The following is a 20,574-nucleotide window of genomic DNA, read 5'->3' on the forward strand; positions in this document are numbered from 1 at the left end:
CTTTTATGTGACCTAACCTGTCAATCTTTTCTTTGTATGATTTCTGATCTTGAAATCAGATATGTCAAGGCCCTTTCATCTCAAAATTATAAGAATATAACTTTAGAATATTAGTTTAATTATTTTATTTTTACACTAAAAATCTTTAATCAGAAGTTAGGGGAAAAATGTGAACTAAACTTTTAAATCTTAAAAAAATTCAAGTTTTTTACTAAGTTAAAATTTTAATATTTGAAATTTCAATAATTTTTTAGTGTCCACTGATAAAACATCACTTTCCTACCTATTTGAAAATTATCTTTATGAAATGATAACTTTTATCCACCATTTATTTTGATAGTATTTGCTTATTTATTTTTGAGACATGGTTTCACTAGTGACCAGGTTAGGTTCAAATTTAAGACTCCCTGCCTGCCTCTGTCTCCTAGTAGCTGGAGCTACAGGTTTGCACCACCATGTCCACCAAAAAATAATAATTTTTCAATTATTTTATGAAATGTAGATTTTCACCAGTTTTGGTCTCAACTTTCAATCCATCTTGAAGCCACCTATAACACATACATTGGAGGGGGATAGGGTTGCCATCTAACACATACAACGTTCTCATTTCTTATTTGTGCATGCATTTCTTTCAATCATTATAAAATATGTTGGTGTCACATCATCTTAGTTCGATGAGGCAAATGTGAACTCAAGTGCGAAGCCAGAGCCCACTGTCTGACCCAGCACACCTCAGCCCTTTCCCAGCTCTTCCCTTGTTTGCATCAGAGCTTTCCCGTAAATTCGCTCTTCTTCCTCTGGTGCGTCTTCCTCTTGCTCTTTCTTCTCATCATCTGCCTTCACCAAAACATTCCTGCCATTTCATATACATCTGAATTCTCTAGTCTATTCTTTTTCATCCACATTCCCACCTTCCATAGTCTCAGCACACGACTCTTGTTAAAGACAAACAGTGACAAAGGTACTCAGGAGAGACGTAGAACTAACTTCCTATACTCCAGGAATCGAAAGAATTTAAGGTGACACCTAGTTCTGTTCTTTCAGTTTGCACAGGAGAACCCTGAGTAGCAAAATCACCAACTCCTGCTCACACTGACCCGTTGGAGGTCTAGGTTCACACAATTAGGTCTCTTTGCTCTCAGACAGCATCTCTGCCAGGCAATCCCCTCTGCTCCTCAAATGAGATATGAAGGTGGTTAGAGTTACCATTCCTGAAAGCACACTTTGATGAAACTCTCCCTATGCAAGAATATCATTGTATCCTTTCATGAGAGGCCTTGAAAACCTAATCAGATCTCTCAACATAGTCAAACAATTCTTCACCTTTCCAGGACAAGCCTTAAACTCGAGAACTAGCAATGAACCTTAGATCAACACAGTTCACGTTTATGAGATACATTCTATTTCAAGTATGCTATTTGTGTGACCTCATTGGCTTCTCTCTTTGGCCCTGTGTAATAGCTCCCTTTTGTTTCACTTCACAGGGATCTAACAACAGCACGGGGAGTTGACAGTTGAGGAGGCCTGCCTGTGTTCTCAGAAGATGAGAACAGCAGGGCTGGCTTTTGGTTCAAGACAGCAATACTACTAATGACCCCTTATATTGCCTCCAAGGCTTGGCAAGGTAGTCAAGCTCCACGTTTTGGCATCCTTCTACCTGGGTCCAAATTTCACTTTACTGCCCATCAACTGAGCAAGTGTGTATATTTTACCTATACAATTGGATAGTAACTATTTATCCCTTGCCGGAATAGCCAGGAATTAAATGTGCTAGCTAAGCAGAGCACTTGACACCTGTTAACCAATAAAAGATACTGACCTTGTACTACCGTTTATGATTACTTCCATCCTAACAAGAACCCACATCCACATTCTGTGGACTTGCCCAGTCCATTTCCGAGATGTGGGTGATTCTCTCACTGTGAAGAGCACCACCGCTGAAAATGATGAACCATAGATGCTTCAACCCCGAATTTTTGTAGTAAGGCTGCAGAATATCAGAGATGAAAAGCGACTGAGATGCATGGAAAGATTTGTTAGCTAGGATGGAAGATTTGATATCTTGAAGAAGCTCTCGAGCAAATCCCAAAAGCAAAACTGCCACACATTGGGTGGTGGGTGGGGAATGACTTTTTTTTCTTCAGAATCCCTGTGGAGGAGAGAGAGAAAGAGAGAGAGAGAGAGAGAGAGAGAGAGAGAGAGAGAGAGAGAGAGAGAGAAGCGAGATTTCAGATCTCCTGGAGGAAGCTGCCGGGTCCTTCCAGCACAAAGAACTCAGAAAAAAGTCTTTCGACCAATCGCCACAATTTTCTGACCTGTCTGTTGCTGATTGCCCCGGTAGTTTGAATTTGTATCATTAATGCTCTCCAAGATACATTGTCATCTTAGAATGCAGAGAGAAGACATCATATGTGTGCATTCTAACAATACAATCATGGAAGCAATTTATTTTGAACATGAGTTTGGAGTGGGGCCTTTATGCAGTCGGAGATTTAATAAATACATGGATATGAGACTGCATTTTCCACTTAGGTTCATCAAACACAGAGAGATTTCCCATTATGGAGAGAGAGGGTCTGGAATCAGCCTGGGGTTTCCTCTGCAGAGATTAAAAAGACAGATGGCAAGGTGCTGTGCTCAGGGGAAAAGGACCTTTATAATCAAGGAATTAGGATTTGTTCCTCAGTTTTCCATTTAGGTTCAGCCTCTGTATGCGGGATCATTTCATATTTTACCAAAAATTCACTATTTCCATTTTCTGTGGATCATCAAGCCAACATTACCACTTCTGTGAGTCTCAGAGAAGACACACCTTGGGAAATTAAAACATCTAGGTTCACCGTGTCTAATTCCACTTCTAAGATGCACACATGTGACTACATATACGATTGGTGAATGGCTCTTCCATGGCAATGGTAATTCAACCCCAGAGAGTCACATAGAGCAGTCCTCAACCACCGCAAAAGCCTTAGGAGCAGTGGCATCCAGAGTTGGCTGCTCACTCATCTAATTCTGCTCTGTTTTGAGCCTAAAGCAAACTGGCCACAAAACCAGTTCTTTTTATATATCAAGTTATAGTTCTAGTTATATCAAGTATTCTACTTTTACTTATTTATGTACTCAAGAATTCCAGGATGTTGGGAAAGAGTCTCAATGATATGATCAAGCCTAAAGTCAGGGATGTAGGAAAGACCACTTCTTTCATTGTGAGAATTGTTTAAAGGGTTTATCTGACATAATAAAAAGGAAGAATGTGAGTGTCTCTGAGAAGGTAGTTTGTTGGCAGGTGATGGTTTTGAGATCTAGAAACGTGTGTATTAAGTCACAAAGAAAACCTGTACTTCGGAGTGAGTCTCATTTTCCAATTTGAATTACCAGTTCATTGGGATAGAGAAATAAACTGTTTCTGACCAGGAAAAAAAAATCAGGTTTGAAGGAAAACCAAAAACAGAAATTTAAAACCTTCATGTATTTAAGAACTAAATAACAACAACAACCATAATAATAATAATAATAATAGGTTGGTCCCATGATGGTATCCATAGATATACTAAAAATAAATTGTATTTGTGCAGAGTAGATATGATCAAGGTATGTTGTTTAATTCCATAAAACTATAAAAATGAAAATTATTATGAACTTAAGAAGATGTCTCATCTGTATCCTTTCACTATAAATTTCTTATGCCCAGCTCAGGGCTTGAGGGAGTGGGTAACAAAGGCGCTAGAGAAAGTTCTCTCTGGCTCTAGAATAAATCAAGGGACTTCATTCCTGAATGGTGCCAGGAGAAATAAAGTCAACAAAGAGCTTCAAAGAACAGCCATCTCTCATGATCTCACTTGGTCCATCAAAGCAAAGCAAAACAAAACAAGAACCTCAGGCATATGTTTAAGGTCATTCTCTCATAACAACACTAAACAGAAATTTAAATTACAGAATACCTTTCCAATGTTATAAAGAGAAGTGGGAAGAATTTCCACACATGACCAACTCTTCAGCTCCTTTCCCAACAATAAAATGCTGAAGGTACTTGGTATGAGTTAAGTTCTCTCCCAAACACACACACACACACACACACACACACACACACACACTCATATACACACTCACACATCACACATACAGACACACACACACACACACTCACTCACAAACATATTGAATCGTACCTTACTATCTCAAAAGTGTAAATTCATTTGGAAATGAGATCTTTATAGAAACAACCAAGTAAAAATAAGATCATTAGCAGAGCATGCCCCTAATATGGCATAGAAGGAGAATGTGAGCCAGACAGAGAGATATCTTAAGGGAACATGGGGAGAAGTTATAGAAGATGATGACCTGGTGAAACCGATGCACAAACCAAGGAATGCCTGATCATACTTGCATCCAGGGGAGCATCTTGGATCACACCACTCCCTAAAACCTTCAAACCAAGCCAGAAGTTTGAATTTGGATTTAAGTGACTGATGTAGGTGGGCCTTCTGTCTATGTGTTATTTTCATTGGTTAATAAAGAGACTGCCTTGGCCCTTTGATAGGACAGAAAATTAGGTACGCAGAGTGAACAGAACAGAATGCTGGGAGGAGGGCAATGAGGCAGACGTCATGGAACCAGCCACCAGGTCAGACATGCTGAATCTTTCCCGGTAAGCCACCAACTCGTGCTGCTACACAGATTATTAGAAATGAGTTAATCAAGATGTGAGAGTTAGCCAGTAACTAACTCTCTAGAGGTAATGGGCCAGGCAGTGTTTAAATGAATACAATTTGTGTGTTGTTATTTCCGGGGCTAAGCTAGCCATGCGGGAGCCATGCGGGACAAAAAACAGGCCTGCCCGCAGCTCCTCACTACAAGTGACCTCCAGAACTGTGATACAAAATCTCCAGTGGTTCTGGGCTACTCTGAGTGTTTGGTCCAGTGGCACTAGTACAGAACTTTATTAGTATCCCTTCTATTATTATTCAAGAGGTGGTACTATGAAAAGTCCTCCACAGGCTCATGTGTTAAACATTTGTTCTTAGGTAGTGGCTACATTTTTGGAGGTTCTGGACATTTTAGGAGAGGACCTAGCTAGATGAAGGAGTTAAACAGGGCTGTCTCCTCACGATCTGCTTTTGCCCCGGGATCATCTCTCTAAGGGTCCTCTGCCATGTTGTCATAGCTCCTGCCACCTTGATGCTCTTACCTCGTAACAGACCCCAAATCAGCAGAGCCAAGGGCTATAGTCCAAAATCACAAAAACTGAGAGCTGTTCCTCCTTCAATTTATTTTTGCCAACACAGAAGTTTTTTGGCAACACAAAAGTAAGGAAATGATACAGGAGATCTGAATGGTTTCTGTGAGTTGATCTCTAGCTATTTTAGCACAATGAATCCTCATCGTTTGGAAATAGCCCAAGGATCAAAGATAGCCTTTTCACCACTCTCGATAAAGCCCCACTTGTTACAATGACAAGGAAAGTTTCCTTATTTTTTGTATAAAGCGGAGGAAGGAAAAATGAATTAAAGAAAACCCCACAAAAACCCACCCTGAGTTCTTCTGTTAGTCACTATGTTCAGAGAATGTTCAGTGACCAGTTGGTCACTGAATAAAACAATCAGGTGGCTGGTCACACTGTCATTCCCCAGAGCCTATAATCCTCCATTTCCTCTTTCACCATCTTTTGCTATGCCCCAGTGGGTCGCAGACTATAGAAGCTGCACCTTTGGTTTGGATGACACAATTTTCTTAAAAAGAAAAATCAGAAGTTCATATCCCTCTAAAGAGCATCGTTGTTTTCTCAAGAAAATGAGATTTGTGACATTTTTTTTCCTCTGGTTTACGGAAAGCACTAGCCAGTTCGCATTAAAGATTTCTTCCTTCCTTCATTTCATTCTGTTTGGTTGGTTTGTTGGTTTGTCTGTCCATCTATTTGTTTTGAGTCAGGCTCTCTACACAGCCCTGACTGTCCTGGAACTCACCATGTGGATCAGGCTGGCCTCAAGATCACCAAGGTTTATCGGTCTCTGCCTCCTTGGTCCAGGTGTGCACCACCATACCTGGCTGAAGTGTTCTTCTTAATTGTATGTATAAACCTGGTTCTCACACAGTGGAATGGCCGCTGCTCGTTGTCACATTGCAGCATCATCAGCTTGGAGCTGCTCTGAAGAAGTCCTGCGAGCCCAGGTGGCCATGGTAGCACTCCATAGTTTCACACTAAGATTGTTCACCAACATAGGGGAACTGATAACATAAACTAGTTTAAGTAATTGGGCACTATGAAAAACTATACATGATAAAATTATATTTTCATGTTGAATATACAATGAATAATATATTTTTATGTTGATATTTAATAAAGAGTGGGGCTTGAATAATACTTACCATGTAGACTATGAATTCTAAGTCACTGAATTTGAGGGACCTGAGATTGAAATTATTTCATAAATTGCAAGGCTGAGTTTTCATTCCTTGACCAAATCCCCTTTAAGTTTATAGCCAAATCACCTCATTTTATGTGCACATTCCTTCCTAGCCTAAGAAATAAAATAAGGAAGTCAGGTATGGTGCTGCATGCCTTTAATACCAGCATTAGGGAGGAAGAGCTAAGTGAATCTCTGGGAGTTTATGTCCAGCCTGGTCTCCAAAGTGAATTGCAAACCAGCCAGAACTATACAGTGAGACCCTGTCACAAAAGGGGAAAATAAGTAAGTAAGTAAGTAAGTAAATAAATAAAAGATTCCTTCCTAATAGGACTTTTAAGATGGCCCAATATTATCTATCTGTGTGTCATAAGAACCAATGTATTTATATAGCCACAAATCAAACCTATAATGTAAAATCTAGACAGAAGTTATACATGCAAAAAATCCAAACATTCGATATAGAACTATAATATTTTCAGTCCTACCAAAGCAAAAATATTTCCTACATAATGTTCACAGATGGCTACACTGTCATGGTTTAAAAGACGTTAGTCGGGAAACCCTTCATATTACAGGGGACCTGCTCCAAGCTATTGTGTTTCAGCAACAAGAAAGCTGTTTTCAAAGCCACCTTTTGATTTCCCATGTTCTAGATGTTTTCTGCGGATATACAAAACAGGCCTAGGGTCTCTTCCATGCATTAACTCTTTGTCTGTTTAAAGAGTAACACACACACACACACACACACACACACACACACACACACACACATCAAGTATCATTGGGTCTCTGATATGATGAACCTATTTTTAAAAGCCATAAAAAGTTTGTGTTGCTCACAAGTGAAAATCAGACAAAGACTCAGAGGGGGATGCATACTGTGTTGAAGGTCACAGAGGTAATGACAGAAGAGGCAAGCTTCAGCAACAAGAGCCTCAGATGTCACAGGCCAGGCCTTTTAACTATACTTTATTTCTCAACAATTTCCTTTTAGTCCTTTCCTATATTGAATATTTCCAAGACAGTTGTCAATCATTCTCTAAATACCTGTGCTAGGTCATAACAGCCTCAAAGTGAACCACAGACAGTAACCAGTCCTACATGTCAACAATTCCAGACAATCTGAGCATACACTGCTCTGGGAAGTTTGCTCCTTCCACTCAACCAAAAGACAACTACATACCTTCATCGTTCAGAAAGCCCTACACTTCCTCCATCACCCCGCTTTCAGCTGATGGTCGCATCTCACATCCTGAGAACAGAAGACCACACTGATAGCAGATCCCTTGCCATCTCACCAGTAACCAACCATAAGGAGGGAGCCTCACTACTCCCATCCTGCCGTGTCTCTAAAGCATTCCTGCAGCTGACCTTGGAATCTCCCTGTCTCCCACATTATCAGTTCTCCACAGTGCTTTGGTTCATTGCCTTTAGGGCACAAGCAAGTGCTAACATATCCCATTTGAAAAATGATGCGAGATAGAGAGACAAGAGACAGATGAAGGAAAAGAAAGATGGAAGAAAGATGGTAAAGAAGGATGGAGAAAGAAGGGAGTCCTTGACCCACCCCACATTCCCTACGATTTGAAAAGAGCAGTGTCATTTCTTCCTTTTCTAACTGCCCACATCACTCTAGCAAGCCAAACTGTGGTCCACAGCAGAGTCAGGGCAGGCTCTTACTGCCCTGTGCAGCCTTCCATTCCTAGTGATCTTTTCGTACATTCCAGAAGCTTGTCGGGATTTATTTTTCCTTTTGACACATAGTCATTTCAATCCATCATTCAGGACTCATCCCTAATATCATTGTCCTCCCCAACTTCCTAACCCAGGTTCATTGTCTCACAACTTCTCTGTCCCATTTCTGTCCTGGAAATTTCCACTCTGGAAGCACCCCATTTGTTTATCACCTTGCATCTTCCCCCAGTGGAGTAAGAGCAAAAATCTCACCTGTCTCTTAATCAGGGTGCCAGTGCTATGTCAATGACATAATGCACACTCAATAAATGTTTACTGAATGAGTAAGTGAGGTCAACAATCGAGTACACAGAACTTGTCCTGATCTTAGCCATTAGAGTCCACAAATTCACTATTAAGCAACACTCATTAAATTATTGTTGACCTGTAACTGAATATAAGACAGCTTAAAAAGAAAACCCAATGTGCACAATACTATCGTATATTTTGTGTACACAAGAGTGAAAGGTTGGCATAGTTTCTTCACCTTTCTAAGAAAAGAAAAAAGAAGAAGTTTCCAGAAATTGTGCAAGTATTCTTGAAAGTTTGTCCCTATAGAATTGTAACGTCAAGCCTTTTGGAGTATATAACAAGCACCTTTGACAGATAGCCACAGTAAACCAAAAGGAGATGAGAGCTGCCAATGCTGCAGAATTCCTAAGGAACTGAGAGCACTCCTGTGTGAAGAAGGGCAGATTTTGAGCAAATCTGAGAAGAATGCATTAGATGTTGTCAATCATACACACTGAGCACAGGGCTGGCATGGCAATGATGCCACTGAGGAGAGGGCGAGGTGTTTTCTGAGACCTTCTTATTAACCAACCATCCTTAGGCTCCACAGGAGCCAGGAAGTCCATTTGCTCGGAGGGGCCATTTCCAGGTCCTCAGTTCTCTTCCAGATTTAAACTATAGCCTAATGATGTTCAGGCAGATGTTGAAGGACTTTCTCACTCAAGAATACTGTTTGAATAAACACTCGGGTGCACTAAGGGCAAACTAAAAGAGAAAGCATTTTGAAGAGCTAAAAACCATTGCGTTTAACTTAAGATGCCATTATTTTGAAAGTAAACCAGTCTATGAGAGATGATTATTGAATGATTCCAATACCAGCGACTTGGGACAAGTGAGTTCAAAGAGTGAAACATCCTTAATGTAATTACACATCCATTGCCTGTGATGTATGGCCACATGAAGCATTACTAATCCCCAAACAGATACCTGCCGGGAGGACTGTGGGAACAGCTGTTTGGTCCACAAGAAATGAACCAAGCGAATTCAAAGTACTGGGGGCATTCAGCTGCCGAATTCCCAATGTCTGGCCTGTCCACTAAGTCTAAGATTTATTAGGAATTAAAGAGGATTCCATCCGAAAGTACATTTGTTTCCAACATAAATCACGCTGCCAACTCATTTGTTATTGTAATAACCTTCCTCAGCATTTCTATTATTGGAGAGGACTTCTTTTCAAATGAAAAATGACGTAGCTGATTACTGGCATGGGGCTTGGCGTCACACTCATTTTGGCTTCTTCTTCCAGGCAGTGAGAGGGCCAAGGATAGGCCTTCGCATCCTTGCATGCATATCGATTAAAGTTAATGGAGTTCATAGGTTTATTATGCGTTGGGGAGTTAAGGAACAAGCCAGTAATGATGGAAGCAGCGCCAACGCTCTCAGCAGATCCAAGAAAGCTTCGAGATTTCAAGCACTAAAAATAGTTAAAACTATCTCAGAAACTGTTTACATCCAGTAAGGATAATTATATGAGCCTATAACTCTTTCCATCATATTAAGGTACCTTAATAACCTATACTTTATTTATATCTAGCTGCTTAGTTTATTAGTGCTTATTATAGGATATGTTCTTAATTTTATGTTTTACAAAACAATTTGAATAATCAGAATTACTTTTGTGAATCTTCTTCCACTTGCAATAAGATGGCTGAATTATAAAAAGCCATTTTCTAAACATGCTAACAGGTGCAAGAAAGATTGACAGAGCCAGACGAGAAAGTATTCTTAATGTAGGCTTTCCAAGATTTTAAATGGAATTTCTTTAATGAGTGCATATCATTTTTAACAGGCCCGATTTACTACTCAGGGGATACTGAAGGTAAGATTTAGGAGTATATTTTATTTAACAATAATCATAATCAGAATTTTGTGATACATAGATTTGTACATAAATGAAAATCACCTAGAATGACCAGTTATCCAAAATGGAAAAAGAAACACTGTCAGGAGATACAAAATAATAGAAAACAGCAGTTTGGGATTATTAAAGATAACTTCAATCTATAACACTTGGTGGGGAGGAGCGATAGAAGTTTGAAATTATTGTCATTCAGTGTGCATAAGACTATGCTTCTGTCTCAGCTGACCTCAATAATTCTACTACATCTTTTAAAGCTTTGGCTATGTGGGGCCTGGTGCTGCGAATCCGCAAAGAATGAAGAGACAAGACAAGGCTCTACTCAGAGGAGGCTACCTGTTCAGAGGACCAGCACCCATAAAACCTGAAGCAAGGTCCTACCCAGTCTCCCACTTAACTGGGATGTAATGGGTGACTTTTTAAAATTACTACATGTGGACCACCCCAATTCTTTCCAATTTCACTCTATAAAATTTCTAGGTAAAGGAATGTTACCTGAATCAGGTTCCAAGAACTGAAGTCTGGGGTGAGGTCCCTAGGAAGGAAGTTGCCTTTAAGAAGTTCTGAACACAAATTGAATTACCAAGAATTCTATTCATTGAAAAACACATTATATTGCATCATGTTCTTTTCAAATAGAGTGAAACTTGCTTATATTAAATTTCTAGGAACCCAAGGAAAAATTTGATATAGGATGGAATTTGATATACTCTAGAAATATTACATGTGCATGTAATAGACCTGGATTTCCAATTTGATTGCTATACGCAGGGATTCAATACAGATGGGCTCAATATGAGGGGAGTTTCATTGAATTTGCATTTGTGTTTTTCAGGACATATACAGTATGTGTTTGCTCAAAGTAAAAATCAGATTCCTTCCTAAGACTAGGGAAGGCAAATATCCTTAGGAGCAGGAATTCTGGAAGGAACTGGACCAGATCAAAGCAGTGTGAACAATCTAGCTTCTACCTCACCCCTTTTAACGTTAATTGAGCTGGCTGGAGTTCAGACTGCTGAATTCCAGAAAGCCATCTTTCTCCCTTCCCCAGACCCGTAATCTTCTATAACTTCTCTATCCTTCCCCTTCATTTAACATTTTAATATCCACCTGAGAGGGAGAATTGAGAAGGGGATTACCAAAATCTTTCAACAGGCGAAGAAATTTTCTCTGACTAAGAAAGTATCACCTTGGAAAAATTATAAATATAACCAAAGGTAGTGACTGCTACAAAACTAAAACAAATCACTACTCTAACATTTATACAAATTATCGTCCTTTCCTAGTGTAGACATAAAAACATTAATGTTATACAAATTATTGTACAATTGCACAGATTTTACTGTCTAGCTTTTTTTCTTTTCAATTCTGAGCCTGAGTACCATCATTCTGTTTATTTGGACTTGGGTTGGAAGGACCAACATTCGTTTTAAATCTTCCATTCCCTGTGGAAAACTCTGACAAAGATATGCTTTGGCAGAGAATTCTGCAAATTAAATTTATTTTCTACTGACACATATAACCAAAATTTATGTATATTAGGGAAATGCGATGGTTTGATACATGTACTCATCATGCAATGTTTGAGTTGCTTAAATGTGTTGTCTATCTTCTCAAATACTTTGTGTTTCTTCCTCAATATCTTTCTAAATCTTTTCGCTTTTTGGACCGCTCAGTAATCATTGTTCTCTGTATTCACTCGGGAGACAAGGTCACAGCAGGGCCTCTTGCTCCTGCCTAATTCCAATCATCAACCTTTAGTGTTTATTACTTATGGGACGAGCTATGCATTTATTTACACTTACAAACCCTTAGGGACTTTAATAAGCACGCTACTATTTTTAATATATATCTCTTTCTTATTATAATTGTGTGGGTGTGAGTGTAGGCCTTGCATGCGTGCATGCGAGTGTGTGTTGCCACTGAATACATATGGAAGCCAAAGGATAACTTGGAGGAGTCAGGTCCCTCCTTTCACATGTGAGACCCAGGGAACAGAACATTAAGAACCTTGACCCACCAAGTCATCTCACCAGTTGAAAACATGCTACATTAAATGAGAGAACCAAAAAGCACCAAATCATGAACTTCATATCCCACATTTCTATAATTGCATTTCTATAGCTTAACCATACATTTCTAAATTTTACTAATTTTATTCTATAATTTGTGTAAACAAATGTTATGAAATAAATAAAATGTAACAGACTGGCTTCTCAACAGGTTATGAAATCTGAAGGACTTGCAAAAATAAAAAAAATCATGTGGAGGTTCCACATAATAGCCATTTTTTCACCTGGAATATTTTACAGAATTGCCACAAAAGTCATTTTCATCATTAAAGAAAATATATAGTACATGTTTAAATAACTAGCCTCTTAGAGGTAGGAGTGTGTGCTGGAGACTCAGTAGTATATAAAGATAGCCACTGCCTTCCCAGGGTTGACACTCATCTAGGATGATCAACCAGCAAACCACGCATGCCCCAGGATAGCTGTGAGTATTGTCTAACATAAAATCATGAGCTTATAACATTGTAAGATTTTTGTCTTGACCATTTGTCTTGTGACACCCTCACTCAATTTTACAGTATTAACTTTGTAGATGACAATATGATATCATAATGCTAAAATGTTGGCCATGTCTGTATGACAGCAAATTACAAATTGGTGAGGAACAAATCATTTGACTTAAGTAGATGATGACGTCACGGAAGTGACCCAACTCAGTTGGGTGTAGTCACATACTTTAATTCCAGCACTTGGAATGGGCAGGAGTTTTTCTATGTGTTTGAGGTCAACCTAGTTAAAGCAAGTTCCAGGATAGCTAGAGTAACATGGTGAGGCCGCAAAATAAAACCAATAATCAGTAGGATTGTACAGCCCCATCATCAGTGGTATCAGAAGAAAGCAGACCTGACAGATGCAAGCACATGAGTGTGCACAGCATGCAAATGTGAGTATGTTGAATGAACAATGTGAGCCTTGTACACGGGCTCCAAAATGTTCTAATTACTCTCGCTTCATCCATCCATCACCCCTAATCCCTTCACCCACAAAGCCCCTGCCAAAACTCTACCTCTTCTGGTGCCTTCGTGAGTATCTTGTTTCTAACATCGACCACTGCTGAGGTAGAGCACACATTTCATCAGAGCACATCCTTTCCTGGGAAATCTCAAGCCCCAGTGCTGGATCTAAGTCACTAGTGATCAAAAGGTGGTTTGGGTACCTCACTGAACAGTCCCAGATTCTGCCTTGACTCCTGACCCTCGCCTTGACTACTTCCTTAAGAGCTTCCGTGTTCTCTAACTGAACCAGACATTGTCAACCTTTCTTCCCTAGGCCCTTTCCTGCCCCTACTCTCTTCACTGTTAGAGCCAGCTACATGTAACATACAGTATCCCAAACTAAAATATGTCAAAGCCCATTAAGACCTGGATAAATGTCAAAAGAAGGTTATTAACAGGCCAAACATGAAGCTGACAATACTTGGAAGAAGCATGAAAAGTAACAATGAATACTTCTGTTGCTGGTTTGCATTGCAGGGTGGCATTTTCAAGGTGCGTTTATAGCACCATTGATGTAGACAAAGGGGATGTGATTTGGCACCCGAAAACACTAGGTTTCATAAGTATTAAATACATGAAGCAAAACAAAGGCTGATTCTGGGTCTTACAAGATGACTGTTCTGTTCAAGGTACAGGATGCCCCCCAAGAAACACTTGGAAGGCATTTGTCACTTCCCAGTTTTGGAACCATCTTTAAATCACTTTCATTTCCCCAGTGTTGACTGTCAATTATATGTTTCAGCCACAAGTGACTCATCAAAACACATACACATCCCCAGGTTTGTCTAGCAGAGCCCAAAGCCATGCAAGACCTGCAGTTTAGCTAAGACTCATAGTAACTGGAATATTCCTGGAGTCAGTGAAATGGAAAATGGGAGAAAACTGCCCACTGTGCAGAAACTCCCTGAGGAGAACTGCAGAGAAGTAAGAACAACCGAGGAGCAGGACACAGAAGGTGTCTTACCATGGCATCCCTCTAAGCCAAGTCAGAGGGGAACATCATTGCTTTGTGTGAACACGGGGTCATCAGCTTTGTAGATCCATAGCCTACTACTCACCTAGTGACTTATGAGAACACCAATTTGTCTCTGCCCAGCCTTAGTTTGCTCATCTGTGAAGTGAGGACAGGCGATTATATAAGTTCAATGAAAATAAAGAACCCAGTAGCAGCAACCGCCAAGTAGTTAAAGAATAAATGTACATATGACATTTTTAAAAGGATTCCTTGTGTTTATTGTACATCTGTGAAGTGCCATACATTGCTAATAGCCAACACGGACCAATGGATACAGAGTACTGGGATTCACAGCTTCAGATATAATATCAGAGACTAAATATTTGCAGCGATGAACATTTTCTGCATATTTGTCGGATCATAGAATGGTAAACAGCCCAGCGTTTTACCTGAGTACATAGTTTGGAAATGAATTAGAAAAAAAAAATCCATCCATTCTTATATTCACTAGACCAATGCAACTCCCAAAAGTCTTTGAAAAAGAGGCAAACTATACACCGTGGGCTTTTCTTTCTGTCTTGTTTTAATATGTCCTCTTGTAAACACTCGCTGAGATCAGCGTCCTTAGGTTTGTTGAATGCAGGGTAGGTGACTCCCCTGCTGAGCTGGGAGTCTCCTGTGCAAATACTTACTTCATCAACCCTCTTCCCAGCCCTTTCCGCTTCTCCTCTAACAGCAGGAAACGTCCACAGCCCCCCTCTGCTGTCTGAGGTTGGCTTCTTAGTACAATGCCACTCTTTAGATTTTAAAGATCAGCACAATAGACAAAATCTCCCAGAGTTATTTATTATCTCATGAATATCTGAATTGCTGAGATACTAGTTGGCGCGAAGAAGTTGGTAAGAGCTCTTCGCAACTTCACTGTGTAAGTTCGAGGCTGCCTTGCGGAATTGTAATCATTGTGCTTTTTGAACAGCCCGGAGAAGCTACCACTCTGCACATGGCAAAAATGGCAAGCGCTTGAAGCCACCCATGAAGATGTTAACGCTGAGCTCGTGGAGAGCCTTAGATATTTTCAGCATGGGCAGGAAAGAGCAAGTTTCCGTAAAAGAAAACACATTGACAACAAGGGAACAGGTTGCTTCCATTGTCAATGCCCTAACTACTTTCTTAAATTAGCTTTGTAAGAGAACCCTTTCTGCATGCCTGATGACGTTCGGACCACCCAAGTTAATCTGATCCAAATGTAATTTAAGAGATTCCATGTGTACCAAAGAAGATTTGCTTATGTGGAGATTGAGCATTCTCTCCTCTCTCTCTCTCTCTCTCTCTCTCTCTCTCTCTCTCTCTCTCTCTCTCTCTCCTTCTTCCTCTCTTTTGGAATTAAGAACTTGGGAGGAATCCTTTCCCCTATGTATACATGTTTTTGAAAAGATTTCCTGCTGATTAATCACACTCTAAGGCAGTGTTTGTCAACCTGCAGGTTGCGATCCCTTTGGAGGTCTAATGACTCTTTCACAGGGGTCATATGTCAGGAACCCTGCATATCAGATATTTACTTTACAGTTCAAAGCAGTAGCAAAATTAGAGTTATGAAGTGACAACAAAAATAATCTTATGGTTGGGGTCAGCACAACATGAGGAACTGTATTAAAGGGTTGCAGCATTAGGAAGGTTGAGAACCACTGATCCAAGAGAATGTTTAAAGTGGGTGACTTGTGCAATCCCCATTGCTCATTGCTGGCCTACGAAATGCAAATCAAAAGGTTGGGTCTGCTCTGGAACTGGGTTAACAGGAATAAGGACATAGGCAATCAGCTAAAGTAGCTTCCCATCTCAGGCAATGAAAGCAAAAATGAATTCTTTACAAAGCCCTGAAATCAGAGAAGGAACATAATGTTCCACTGCAACATTCTAATTTTTAGAACAAGGCAACTGGAATTCAGATGTCCTGTCTTTGCTTTCTTCACAGCCTTCCGGTTCTCCGGAGAACATTTAAGTAAATAGAGATATCTGGCTGATTCCTTCTGTTTGTTTGCACTGTGAGATGTTTGTTTTGTTTTGTTGACATAGGGTAGTTCCAGGCTGGTATCAAGCTCCTCATTGTATTGCAGCCTCCAGAGTGTTGGAATTACAGACATGTACTCCCACATCCATTCTTTAACTTACTTTTCCTCACCACCTATAACGGGTGGTTTTTACTTTCTTCCATGGGATGTCAAGCCATACCCATTAAGTACATTTTCTAGAGATAAAATCAGTTTGGTTTTGGCAAAACTTGCCAGAATTTGAGGGTTTTTTTGCTTTGTCTGTTTGTTTGTTTCCCTACTCTATTTAAAGCATTTGTGAAGACTTGAAAAATGTAATTCTAGAATTCAAATATCTCTGTATTTGGATCTCTGTTCTTCCCCTGATTTCATTTGAACCACAGGAAAATTAGAAGCATGATCATTGTAAGAATTAAGTAGGACGACCTCTAGGCAATGCTTATCACCTGGTAAAGCAGAAAACACTGACTGGGGAGATGTTTGATGCCTTAAAAGCTTTGGGGTGCCTTAGAGGCTGACTGCCCTGGTCACAAGCCACTGGTCACAAGGAAGGTAGATCTGTTCTCCATGTTTGAGAGCACAACAAAGTGAACCTCTTCACTGAGATAAATTAGACCACTCTAATAAGGATGAAACTAGAAGACCCTATAATTCAAGGAAATGAATGGGAAAAGCTAAACCAAGCGCTCTGACGGCAGCGTTCCTAAGCTCCATGTACAAGTGCCACCATGCTATGCTTGTCTTCTCCTGCCTGATGTATTTCTCTTTACATAGTGACAGTCAGTTCCATCCACAGCATCAAAAGTGACAGGATTTCATTCTTTCTGTGGCATAACAATGTTTCATTATGAATATGTACAAAATTTTTATTCCTAGCAAATTAGGAGATTATGGAGTACCTAGTATATTACTTTGCATGCAGATTATAGCCAACAAATTATATTGATTTATTATCACAACACGAACAGCTCCACTGTTTAAAATCAGTCTTCACTGAAATTATTTTATTCCACCTCTGACTTTGACTCCAACATTTCTGTTGGAGTCTGTTCAGTCCTTACCCCAAAGTGTTTCAACCCTGTCCTTTCTAGCATGCACGCACCTAAATTCATTTTTACCCCACCTCCCACATAATTTCCAAGTGACTTTTTTCCTTCTCCTGTTCGGTTAGTAATTCATCTTTACTGCTGTTTCAAGTCAATTGCTCTAAAACTTTTTTGTCTTAAGATGTCTTGAAACAGACAGAAAAGTCTTTGGTGTGCCAATGAGTTTTTATTTCTGAAGGTTACATCTTCTGGAGTCTACTGCTCTAGAATTTAAAATTGATATAGTTTAAAAAATATCTGTTAGTGCATTTTATGGTAATAATAATAAATAATAGCAGTCCCTTCCCATATTAATATTGGTAGCATTTTTATGAAAATTTATTGTTCTCTAAAAATAAGCAAAACAAAAATAGTGAGGTGACTCATTGTTTTTTTTACAGTTTTTGATTTTTAAAAATTTTTATTTGTGTGGAAGAGAGAGAGAGAGAGAGAGAGAGAGAGAGAGAGAGAGAGAGAGAGAGAATCAAATGCGTAGAACCTCTCTAGAACTAAATTACAGGCAGTTGTGACACACCCGACATGGTCCTGGTAGTCAAATTCAAATCTGCAAGAACAGCAAGGGCTCCTAAGCACCCAACAGCCTCTCCAGCCCCTGTTTTGCATTCTCGCATATCACTTTAATACTGGTTTGAATGTAGACAGCTGGATTATCATGTCATTTCTGCCCTTGCTTAGTTGTTACATGTTACATTGGAAGAAGAAAATTTAAAATATCCATATCCAACTTCATACAGCTCTGTAGTTGAAAATGTAGAAGTATTTTCATTCCCTTTTCAGATAATTATGGATTTTCTTCTCTCGTTCCCCACAGCTTTGCAAGAGCCATTTCCTGTTTCCTAAATATCAGGTGCAATATGGGATATAAAGCAGAGTCAATAGATTGCTTATTATTACATCAGCACCAATAGATCTGTCTTCTATATTGAATGAACTGGTTTCCTACACATGATTTCTTATCTTCCGTGCAATAGTCATTTGGAAATTATTGGTTCCATATGTTACACGGATCTTCCAAAGGCTGACACATTAACCACAAGACATTTTTAATGTCATTTTTGTTAATATTCACCACCAACCTCATCACAAACGTGCTCAGGCATTGGGAAACTGCCAAGTTCCTGGTTGCAGAGATGCTTTCCAAATTTCTAAGTTTACTTGACAGCTCACATGTTTATCATAGGCAACAAATAATGTCAATTGTTTCCTTTGGAGTGACAGGCTCACTTCTCCTGCATCTGAGAAAGTGTCTGCCAGATACACAAAACTGAGTAACTCTGGGTTCCTTTGCTAGTCATTTTTTTTAAGTAAAATTTATGTTCAACTAAAGAATTGGGAATATCAGTTCTCAGCTTGCAGAATCCCACAAAAACTTCTCCTCTACATGACTGTCACCTTTTATTCAGTAACCCTGTTCACTCTCCCACCTCAGGCAAAATGTTAATATACACACACATATTTGAATATATATATATGTTCTCTAAAAATAAGCAAAACAAAAATAGTGAGGTGACACATTGTTTTTTTACAGTTTTTTGATTTTTAAAAGTTTTTATTTGTGTGGAAGAGAGAGAGAAAGAGAAAGAGAGAGAGAGAATTAAATGCATAGAACCTCTCTAGAACTACAGGAATTATAGGCAGTTGTGACACACCCAACACACACACACACACACACACACACACACACACACATATATTCAAGAGCAGAGATTTAATAAAGACGGTAACTTTGATTGCTTCAATAGGAATATTCTTTAGGCCTGGAGAGATGGATCAGAGATTAAGATTGATGAATGCCCTTCCAGAAGACCTGCATTCAGTTCCAAGCATTCATATGGTGGTTCACAACTGTCTCTAACTGCAGTTGTCTGGGTTCTGGTACCTTCTGGTTTCTGCAGACATTAGATATCCGGGGGGGGGGGGGGGTTCATAGGCATGTAAGCTGGTAAAACACTCATGAACATGAAATAAAGTCAATTTAATTAGAAAGTACATAATAAAGTGAAACTGGATTTTTTTTTTCTTCCAAAGGTATGACAGGGACAAATGAATAGCCTCTCAGTGAACTTTTGTACCATCGCCCTGCTATGTCCTGAGGTCCAGCAGGCTGTCCCGGACTGGAGAATCCCTGTTTTCTGTGTCTCTTCACTCTTCCTAAAACTGTGTTTTCCCTTCCCCATGAGAACTTCAAGAGCTGAAATTCAATTAACTGGTTTCTCCCCCTTCAAATGTAAGCAGGCTGATCTGTGCCTGAATCTCTCCAGATCGTGTTTTGCTTGCTTACTTTATATTTAAGTATTTATACGAAGCAGTTATGGGATATAAACTCTTGCTGATTGCTTGATTGATTTTTTAAAAAGCTTTAAAAATCATCTGCACATTAACAGGTTAGTAGACACCTGGTTTCCGTGTTCCAAGGGGCTGACTCCGAAGAGCAGAGCTGCACATCTTGAAGGTGTCCAGGGCTGCTCAGGCTCAGCCAGGTCAGAGCGACCACATTCTGCTAGTACGTATTTCAGGAGGTGAGGATGTTCGTGCAAAAGCTCCCCTGGAGGAGAACATACAAGCTGCAATTTAAAAAAAAAATGGAAGAATCCTGTTTCGTGGGAAAAAGACAGAGTGTTCCCTTGTGTGCTTGAGAGGCTGCCTTTTGTGTAAGAAGAGAAAGGGCTCCTTCTCGCTCAAGTTTAAGAACACAGCCCATCAGTGTAGGGCAAGCATGGCAGCAGTGGTCCCCAGCTGTGATGACATCTCAGCAGATCAGGAAGCAGAGAAAGGTGAATGGTGGTGCTTACTGGGTTTTCTCATTGTTCCCTTTGATTCTTCTCAGGACCCGGTCTATGGGATAGTGCCCCTCACACTCCCCGAGTATTGCCTCCTCAGCTATGCCTCCTGCATGTCGGCAGAGGAACATCTCCTAGGTGATTCTAAACCAAGGCAAGTTGACAAGCTCAAGTCTTGTCGCCCTGACTCCTCCTGACTATATGCTTACATCATTACATGTCCCCTCTGGCCTCTAAAGTCTCCAGTTGATCACACAAAATGAAACATGTCTAGTCTAACTTTGGAAGTCTTCCACAGTCTTTATGGTGCAGTACTACTAAAAAGTCC

The sequence above is a fragment of the Myodes glareolus genome, chromosome 13 (assembly GCF_982192425.1).
Source record: "Myodes glareolus chromosome 13, mMyoGla1.1, whole genome shotgun sequence".
NCBI classification, from domain to species: Eukaryota; Metazoa; Chordata; class Mammalia; order Rodentia; family Cricetidae; genus Myodes; species Myodes glareolus.